This window comes from Suricata suricatta, chromosome 1, assembly GCF_006229205.1.
Source record: "Suricata suricatta isolate VVHF042 chromosome 1, meerkat_22Aug2017_6uvM2_HiC, whole genome shotgun sequence".
In the NCBI taxonomy this organism is placed as follows: domain Eukaryota; kingdom Metazoa; phylum Chordata; class Mammalia; order Carnivora; family Herpestidae; genus Suricata; species Suricata suricatta.
Window position 1 is genome coordinate 107,663,422 of NC_043700.1, and position 9,521 is coordinate 107,672,942.

The window sequence follows — 9,521 nt, forward strand, 5'->3', positions numbered from 1 at the left end:
ACAGTATAAATTTAGGCTTGAAATATTTTGTGATTACATCTAATTAATTTAATCATGTCTTTTCTTAGGGTTCTGTTGGAATGCCTGGGATTCCAGGAGTGAATGGTCAAAAGGTAAGTTCTGTAGAATATTTTTTATCATTTTGAGGGGATTCAAATCACAAAATATTCTAGTCAGTAATGTTAGTAAAAAGTTTATATACTTATAAAAACACTATATATGCTTTTGAAACATGAGGACGTTATGGTGCAAAAGATCAACCAATTTAATTTCTAATGATAAATAGTCATAAACTCCTAGAAAATTTTCTGTGTCTCACATATATACATGGAATAGGGAAAAAATTGTGTTTAACATTTATTGTGATAAACAAAATACGCCCAGGTTATTCTTGTCATGACAAAAGTAACATGTATTATTTCTTTCATTAACAAAAGTTATTCTTACAGAGAGAACCTATTGGAATATTCTGAATCTATGAGTAAGCTCTTTTTACTCTTAAGAAAAATTCAGATCTAAATAGACTTGCAAAGCTCTGGTACTACACCTTTATTATTCTGTTAATTATGATGAGATAATAAAATAAGAAAACCCTACCACTCTACATAGACGTGTGTGTGTGTGTGTGTGTGTGTGTGTGTGTGCGCGCGCGCGTGCACGTGCATGTACTTCCATTCCTGCAATATACTTACTGGCTGGACAGAGCGTCTAGCCTCATCCCACAGGTGAGGCTGCCATTCCTTGCTTCCCAACAGTCCTGACTGACTTTTCAATCTAGAATCTCTACGGAGACCAGGAAAGCCGTAGTGGCAGCTAACAAAGCCAGTCTACCTGGAGCCAGGGAGCTGAGCTACAGCCTTGCTTGTCTCCCTCAGAGTTTTAGGACTGGCCCTGTGAAATCCTATGACCCATTAGTTTGTGTTCAAGAGAGAATTTTAAATACACACACTCTGGATTAAATACTGAAATCATAATGAGCCCAATGCTGACAGACAGAATAGTCCTCCAAGTAACCTTTCCCATCTTGTCCATCTTTTCTTCTTTAATAAGACAGTAACAGTCACTATTTAAAACGTGCTGAGTGATAGCAAAAGGCATGAGTCTGCCCCTTAGAGGCCACGTGAATTTTGGCCAAGTCTTTGAATACTCTGGCCTCATTCTCAGTTTCCTCATCTATAAAAAGGGAGACAATAACAATTTCTACCTGTTAGGGTCAGTAGAGGATTAAATGGTAAGTATACATAAAACCCTTATGACAGTATTTGATTTTATAAATAAACTTTTCCTTCATTTTATTTTAATGAAAGTCTGATTGAACTATGTCTTAAAAGAGCTCTCTGTTTCCAGAATTACTCAATTCCCAGTGGAATTAATGTCCTCAACCAAGGCTTATGGTATCCTTTAGTCCACAACCAAACCCTGCATAGTCATCAGCAATTAACTGCCCAGGTCACTGCTCTATTTTCCACTTAATAAAATGCATATCTGTTTGCTTCACAAATCCTGGTAAAGAGTGAAGATTAACTTTCTATTTAGAACATGGCATATCATGAAGGGAAACATAAAAATTTGGAAGTATATTCATTCTAAGATGGATTTTTAAATTACTTAAGTCAAGATAATATTTACAGAGGACAAAATATGGATATAACAGAAATATTTTTAACATTGTAAATAAAGCTTCTACATCTAAGGTTAATGTTTGGCCTTTTCTTCTTTGCTTCTTTTCTTTTTTTTCAACATTGGAACAACCATGAAAATTTATAGAAACCTTTAACCTGAAACAAAACAACTTTAAAACTGTCACATATATGTTTATGAAGACCACTTATTCTTTATTTTTGCAAAGGAAATATGCAATTTCCTTAGTAAGAGAAAGGAATGTGACATTTTCTTGTCCTAGTCACCAAGTTTAAATTATATTTCAAGGAAATAGACAGTTAATATTTGCAGTTTTATGTCTTGTTATACATCTTTGTGGCATTTTAAAGTGTTTTCTATAAGGCCTAGGGAAGCTAAATAATTTCACACTTTTATGAAGCTATTAGCAAAATGTAGCTTAAGATTGTTTTTTCTTACTCCATAGAATTTAACCTGAAACTTTGTGAATGAAATTTCTGTTAACACTAGTCATTATCTAATATTTGCCATATCATCTTTAAGAAAATAAAATGCAAAAACTATGAGGCTCCTTTATTGAAACAGCAGGTCATTGAGACAGTAAAAACAAAGCTGGAAATAGAGTAATAATTCTGTACTTAAGCATATGAAATGTGTTTTGGATCTCTATAATTTGTTTTTCTAAGAAAAGAACTTACAGTGATATAATTTTTAAAGCACCTAAATGTTCTTAAACTGTCTTAAGAAAATATTTTTTTCTACAACATAATTTTACTTTTCTAAAGAAGTGCTTTTGTTGCTTAGAAAATAGTTTTCAGGTGATTAATGAAAAATCTGATTTCTAAGCCATCAGAAATACAATACATAACAACTAGAAAGAAAGGTTTTCTTTCTAGTAAAAAAGAAAGAAAAGTAAATTGTTTTAAGAATATATTTTGTTTGTTTTCCTTCCACTCAGATTGACATACTTGGTGATTGGCTTTGGCCAATAAACTTGGTAGTGGTGGTTTTTTACACTATTTTCCTTCAAATATTGGCACAATAACTGCTAATCTAAATATTTCTTATTTTTGTAATGTCTTCTAGTTATTCAGATTGTGTTAGGAGAAAAGACTTACATAAGCAGTAACACGGCATTAAACCCTAGTCTAGCTGTTTCTGGCATCACAATCCACAAAGGGCTCCCAAGCATCCTTCTGTGAAACGTGTGGTAGGAAAAAGTGTGGACTCTACAGTCAGAGATGCTTCAGATCCTCATCCTCATTTGGACAAGTTACATAATGTTTCTAAGGCTTAGGTGTAAAATATGAATACAGACCTTGCAGTATTAACTAGATCATGTCCTTAAAGTGAATGTGATGTTGCAGATGCTCAACACATGTTATCAAGTATCTATAGTAGTAGTAGTAATATCACACTGTAAGAATTTCAGCAAATGAATGCTCCAGCAGGGAGCAGAAGCCAGGTGAATCATGATAGGAAGAATATGAATATGCAAACAGATACAGGAAGGTAAAATATTTCTCTGTCCCCGGGCTCTCTCTCCACTCACCTGCCCAGGAGCACTGTCCCTGCATCAGGTGCACTGTGCTATTTCACCTCATGTGCAGCCTCTGAAAGACCCTTTTCCTTTCTGAGCTCAGGGCAGTTTCATTTGTAAAATGAGAACAAGGGCTGCACTAATTTATTTGTAAGTCTCTAAGAGATAAAGTCACCTGTGTCTCATTTCCAATTCAGCCAGCTTCTAGCATTCCCTGTTCCCAATTCTGAAAGCTGTTTCTGTAATTTGGATTTGTTGCCAGCAGTCAAAGCATTTGGGGCACATTTAATACCAAGTCTTACCTAAAAATATGAGATGCTGTCCTCTTCTTCTCCCGCTAATTGTATTGGACACCAAAATGTTGTAATTCTCAAGAATAGATCTAGTTGGTTTAAAGGTATAATTAACATTTTGTTTGTGGTCCAATATTCATTATCCCTCTCTCTCTGTCTCTGTCTCTCTCTCTCTGACATACACACACCCACATGCATACATGATACATGTGTATCTGAATATTTGCCAATTAAACACTATATCCTCAGATATACTGGAGAACTGGGAGATTTTAAAAATAATTTTGTGGTAGAACTGTCTTTTAAACTGAAGAATCCTTTGACAAAATAAGTTACTGTCTATAATTTGTATATGTGTATGTGTGTGTGTACCAGAACTTTTTAATCTCAACTTATATTAGGTGTTATTAGAACCCTATATTTTTTACTCTTTCCATATTTTCACATTAATTGGTTCTCATAAAAACAAATCATCATAATGACAGTTTACTTGAAAAACAATCATTCCCCAGCACTGTGCAAATGCCATCAAAGAGGAGATCTGGAGACAGAGACAGAGTACTTTAAAAGTCTAATTGGTGCAGTTAACAGCCTTGTCTGTTTATTACTATGAAAATAATGATAAAGATTTTCAGGATTAAAAACCAATGGTTTTGTCTAAGCAAGCTAGAATTTTTCTCTGGCCCCAGATTCCTAGAGATTGTTTCCAAAACAAAAGACAAATATCAGAAGGTCTTATTCATATATTTTTCAAATATTTTCTAAAATTTATTATTTTTGAAACTTCAAAACATAATATAAATAAAAAATTGATGTTAGAACGCCATCTATGAATCTATCTCAGATAGCTATGTGGTTTTTAAGCAACATTAAATTTTAATTAGTTTATAGTTATGGTATTTAGAGTTCCTTTTCATCTCTTATCCATGGGTCTCACAGTTCTTCACTGACATTAATCCCCACAGCATACTTCTAATGGCGTTTTTATTGTAAGTATATTTAGAGAGCAGATAAATTGAAGCTCTCAGACTTCCAAAGGTCAAGCCGTTTATTCAAGTCTATTCAGTGGGCTATTCAATGGACTCAGTATTTTTTATTCTTGATTCACTTACTGTAACAACTAAACATACTCTTTTCTTTGGCTACGTTGGCTCTAACATTAAACAGTCTGAGTTAAATTCCTGAAGGATCTGAATATATTATAGTTCTATTTATTTTCTGGTTGGTTAGCTTAAAATTTTACCATAGCAGAATTTAGTCAGTGGTCAATTATCCAATATAGTTTTGACTTTCTGATTTTAGACTTTAAGAAAAGATATTCAGAGAAAATGAAATAATTGATTTATGATTGCAGATTAATTAATAATTCAGGGAAAGTATCTTATAGCAATTTAATAATGTTGTAGGTTAAAGTTGAGACAAATTATTTTCTTTTATATACTTTTATGTTTTATTTTTTCTTTTTGTCTTTATTTTTTTATAGTTTATTGTCAAGTTGGTTTCCATATAACACCCAGTGCTCATCCCAACAAGTGCCCTCCTCCATGCCCATCACCCATTTTCCCCTCTCCCCCATCCTCATCAACCCTCAGTTTGTTCTCAGTATTTAAGAGTCTCTTATGGTTTGCCTCCCTCCCTCTCCTTAACTATTTTTCCCCCTTCTCCTCCCCCATAGTCCTCTATTAAGTTTCTCCTGATCCACATACGAGTGAAAACATGGTATCTGTCCTTCTCTGCCTGACTTATTTCACTTAGCATAACACCCTTGAACTCCATCCATGTTGCTACACATGGCCAGATTTCATTCTTTCTCATTACCATGTAGTATTCCGTTGTATATATAAATGACATCTTCTTGATCCATTCATCAGGTGATGGATATTTAGGCTGTTTTCATGATTTGGCTATTGTTGAAAGTGCTGCTATGAACATTGGGGTACATGTGCTACTATGCATCAGCACTTCTGTATCCCTTGGGTAAATTCCTAGCAGTGCTTTTGCTTGGTCATAGGGGAGTTCTATTGTTAATTGTTTTTAGGAACCCCCACACTATTTTCCAGCACCAGTTTACATTCCCACCAACAGTGTAGGAGGGTGCCCGTCTCTCCACACCCTCACCAGCATCTATAGTCTCCTGATTTGTTCATGTTAGCCCCTCTGACCAGTGTGAGGTGGTATCTCAGTGTGGCTTTGATTTGTATTTCCCTGGTGATGAGTGACGTTGGGCATCGTTTCATGTGTCTGTTGGCCATCTGGATGTCCTCTTTGGAGTAGTGTCTGTTCATGAGACAAATTATTTTTATTAATTTTTCTATTTCCTTCAGTTAGCAATTATGTACCTTAGAATTCTAAGAACACATGACTTTTTTCTCTAGTAATTATAATAATAGGATGCATCCTTTCTTCTTAAAAAGTATCATCATTTTCCTATTACAGGACATTGCATGTAGTCAAATCACTTCATCCCTGAATGTGATTCATACATTCTCAGGCATTTTGATATATAAGCTTACTCTTAAAGAGACTTTTCATTCAATTTTACATGTTAAGTGGAACAATATTTCTATTATTTATGTAATTAACTTTAAGTTCCTTTAAAGAGGAATAAGTTAGTTATAAGAGGTAGTTTAATGTTGGCTTGAAATAAATCAAGTACAGTAAAGATTTTTTTAAAACCACTTTCCCCCTGACTTTATTTTAGCATGTTACTATAGAATTTGATCATTCTTATCATTCTACTAAATTCTGTCATTCTACTAAAATATTGGGAGAGGGGAGGGAAAAAATGTGAGGGATGGGATTCCTAGGAAAAGGGGTATGAGAGAAGCAAGCTGCTCATAGACTATTGCAAAACAAACAATAAAGCAAACGTGTGTGAATTATGATGTCATCAAGTCCACTTATTTCCCATTTTAATTGATAAGAGTTTTATTTTATAGAAAGGATCACAAAAATACTGATTTACTAGATCTGATTCACTTGCATACATAATTTGGGAAAGCCTTTTAAAAAAAACTTCCCATAAATGTATCCACTGATTCACTTATTTATTTCTTCCATCATCAGTTCAACCCTTACTTCTAAGCCATCTGAGCACTGACATTAAAGCTGTCTCTGCCCTCATGGAATTTCCAGCCTAACTGGTTGCACTACAGTACAACTGTGGCAGAGAAGCACAGGCAGCGTGGCCCAATGCACAGGGCCAACAAATGCTTCTCTGCATATGTAAGTGACTTTAAGTGAGACCTAACAGGTGAGCGGCATTTGGCAAGAGGAGAGAAACTACCCCTATGGTGCAGTATTTACAAATTAAATTACAGACAACCTTGGTCTTAGAATTTACCACCGTGGGGCTTTTGTGTTCATCATGGTCTACCTTCTCTCCAAGCTTGTGACCTCTAAAATGTTAAATCAGTGTAGGCCACAATGCTTGTTTTTGTATCATAAGCTCTGACCTCTAAATGATACTCTGGATTTTGGAACTTGTATTAAAAATAAGGCTGCAATGAAACAACTTATTGTGACAATCCTAACAGGTTAGCATCTACCCAGTTCCATCCATTTGATACAAGGCCAAGTGGATAGTAACCATTTTCCAACTGTGAAACAGCATCAGTGGAGTTAATTGATGAGAAATCAAATTTCTTTCAGGATTCCCCTGCCTGTCTTCTCTGCCCAATGCAGAGAGCACAAGAGAATGCAGTATATAATAAGTACTAACATGGATTCAGCATTTACTGTCAGGCACTGTCCCTGGTGTTGTGTGCAGAATAGCTCACTTATTCATCACAGTAATACTATGAAGGGGGAACTAGCATTATCTCCACTTTATTAATGAGGAAATGGGAGCACAGAAAGGATAAATATTTTGTCCAGAGTTCCCGAGGTGTTTGTGATGGAATTCAGCTTCACAGCCAGACAGTCTGTTCTCAATGCACAAGACTCTGGTTCTACCATTAGGAATGAGGATCTTAAATTCAGAATGTCTCAGCTCTGCCATTCAGTCCTTGTATGCTTGTGGGCAAGTTACCTACCTTCTCTGAGTCTTAGTGTCTTCATTTATCAAATGACGATTATAATATTTACCTAATGTTTAATCAGAAAAAGTAAAGTAATACATGTAACTTTATTAAAATATGTTAAATATTTTAAAATAAAATATTAAATAAGAACAGACTATGTTCCTCTCTGTTTTAGGGGCATTAATAACTCCATGACTCAGAAGCCTTCTGGGTGTATAAGCAAATGTTAGTAAGAACTATTATTTTTTGGAAACCAATTTGACAATAAACTATTAAAAAGCAAAAAAACAAAAAAACAAAAAAATGGAAACCAATTTGACAATAAACTATTAAAAAAACCAAAACAAACAAAAAAGAACTATTATTTCTTTCTACGACTCTTCCCTGATCTTTAGAATTTTTCCAGTTGGACGTAACCGCTTAACATTTCTATTAATAATTAGACACATTCTCTTCCCAAGAGGAAAAAGGAATTCATCATTCAAACTATATGTAGATTTTCCATTAAGAACTATACTAAAGTAGATTTAGTATATGTTTAGTATATTTAGGATATGTTATTGAAGGCACATTATGTTGCAAGTCCTAGAATACTTAACAGAACCACTTTTGAAAAATAAAGGTGTTTCATGGTCAGAGAATTTGAAAGTCCGGTACTAATAGGGCTTCAGCTTTGCTTTGCTCTGGCCACTAAACCTTATCACCGAGAATCTAGATTCTTTCATGTCTTCACCCCGTCCTCTTGGTTGGGCCTTCACCCCAGTGCCTGCTCTCCCCTTGGTTGCTAGATGGCTGTCAGTCACGCCTGGGGCTTCATTCTTTCCTACCTACACACAGAGAGTGAACGAGTGTTTTCCCCCAAACATCCTGCAAAACTCTGGAGTTCCTGAGTAAATGAGTACACAGAGGTCATGGCCTCTCCCTCCTTCCCTGCCTATGAAAATGCCAGATGCTGATTAGCTACTACCACTGCGATTTCTTTTCTCGCCCTCCCTGTCCTATGGGAAGTGTGAGAATCACTAATAGTCTAATTTAGAAGAGATTTGTGTAACACAAGGGAATGGAACAACTGTGTTGTATCTGACGTACCCCAAAGCTAAGAAACTCTTCCACGTCACACAGCCCCCTTTATCCATTTTGATTCTTCCTTCCCAAACAGCAGTCTTTGTTCTTAATCTGTTTTTCCCCAGAAGAGTATACATGGTGAATAATTTTTATATGTATACAGAAAAGACAACCCTCTGTGGCATCATGGGGCTCTCTGTCTGGTTTTTGCTCATTTTGGTACATTTTTAAAGTTATTGAAAGACAAAATGCTGGATAGTGTTTCCTTTAGACCCAGGCAAACAGTGATTCTCATCTTGCCTGCTCTTGCCTCTCCTGTGGTGTCACTCTCCCTACAGTGTGAGGAGTCCACACAGCCAAGGAGGCATGCCTACTCAAAACCCAATCTTCCCATTTTTAGATCATGCCCCAGGCACCTCCGACCCAGGAATTCCTGCTTCAATTGTCCTGATTTTGCTTTGAATGCCTGTACTGGCCTCTTCTCCAGGTCCATATTCCCATGAGTGACCACACAGCTGGGGGGTGGCCTTGGAGCAGCTATAGATAGGGAGTGTGGGCAAAGCTTACAGGCTGTAATGTTCACATACTACCCCCAAGACCCTTGCTGGTGAATAATAAGACTGGAGTTGGGAAGAGAAGGGAGGATATGAGCCCTGTGGGGTGGGATGTGGGATCATCCGTGTGCACTTCTGCCCAGACCTCACCTTCAAATCTTAGGTGTGTGTTCGAGGCATATAATTTTCATTTATGTAAATTTCACCCCAAGTAACACAACTTAGCTGTTTTCTGTGAGCACTCAATTCTTAGCTATCTCTTTGCATCTGAATTTCTTTGTTCAAATTATATTTTTACATTTCTGTCTACATTAGCAGTACAAAAACTAAAATTAAAAGTTTTCACTAGCAGACTTATTTCTCAAATGGTCCATGCCACAATACTATGGATACAATTGTCATGTTTACTTAATTAACATTTTTAGAC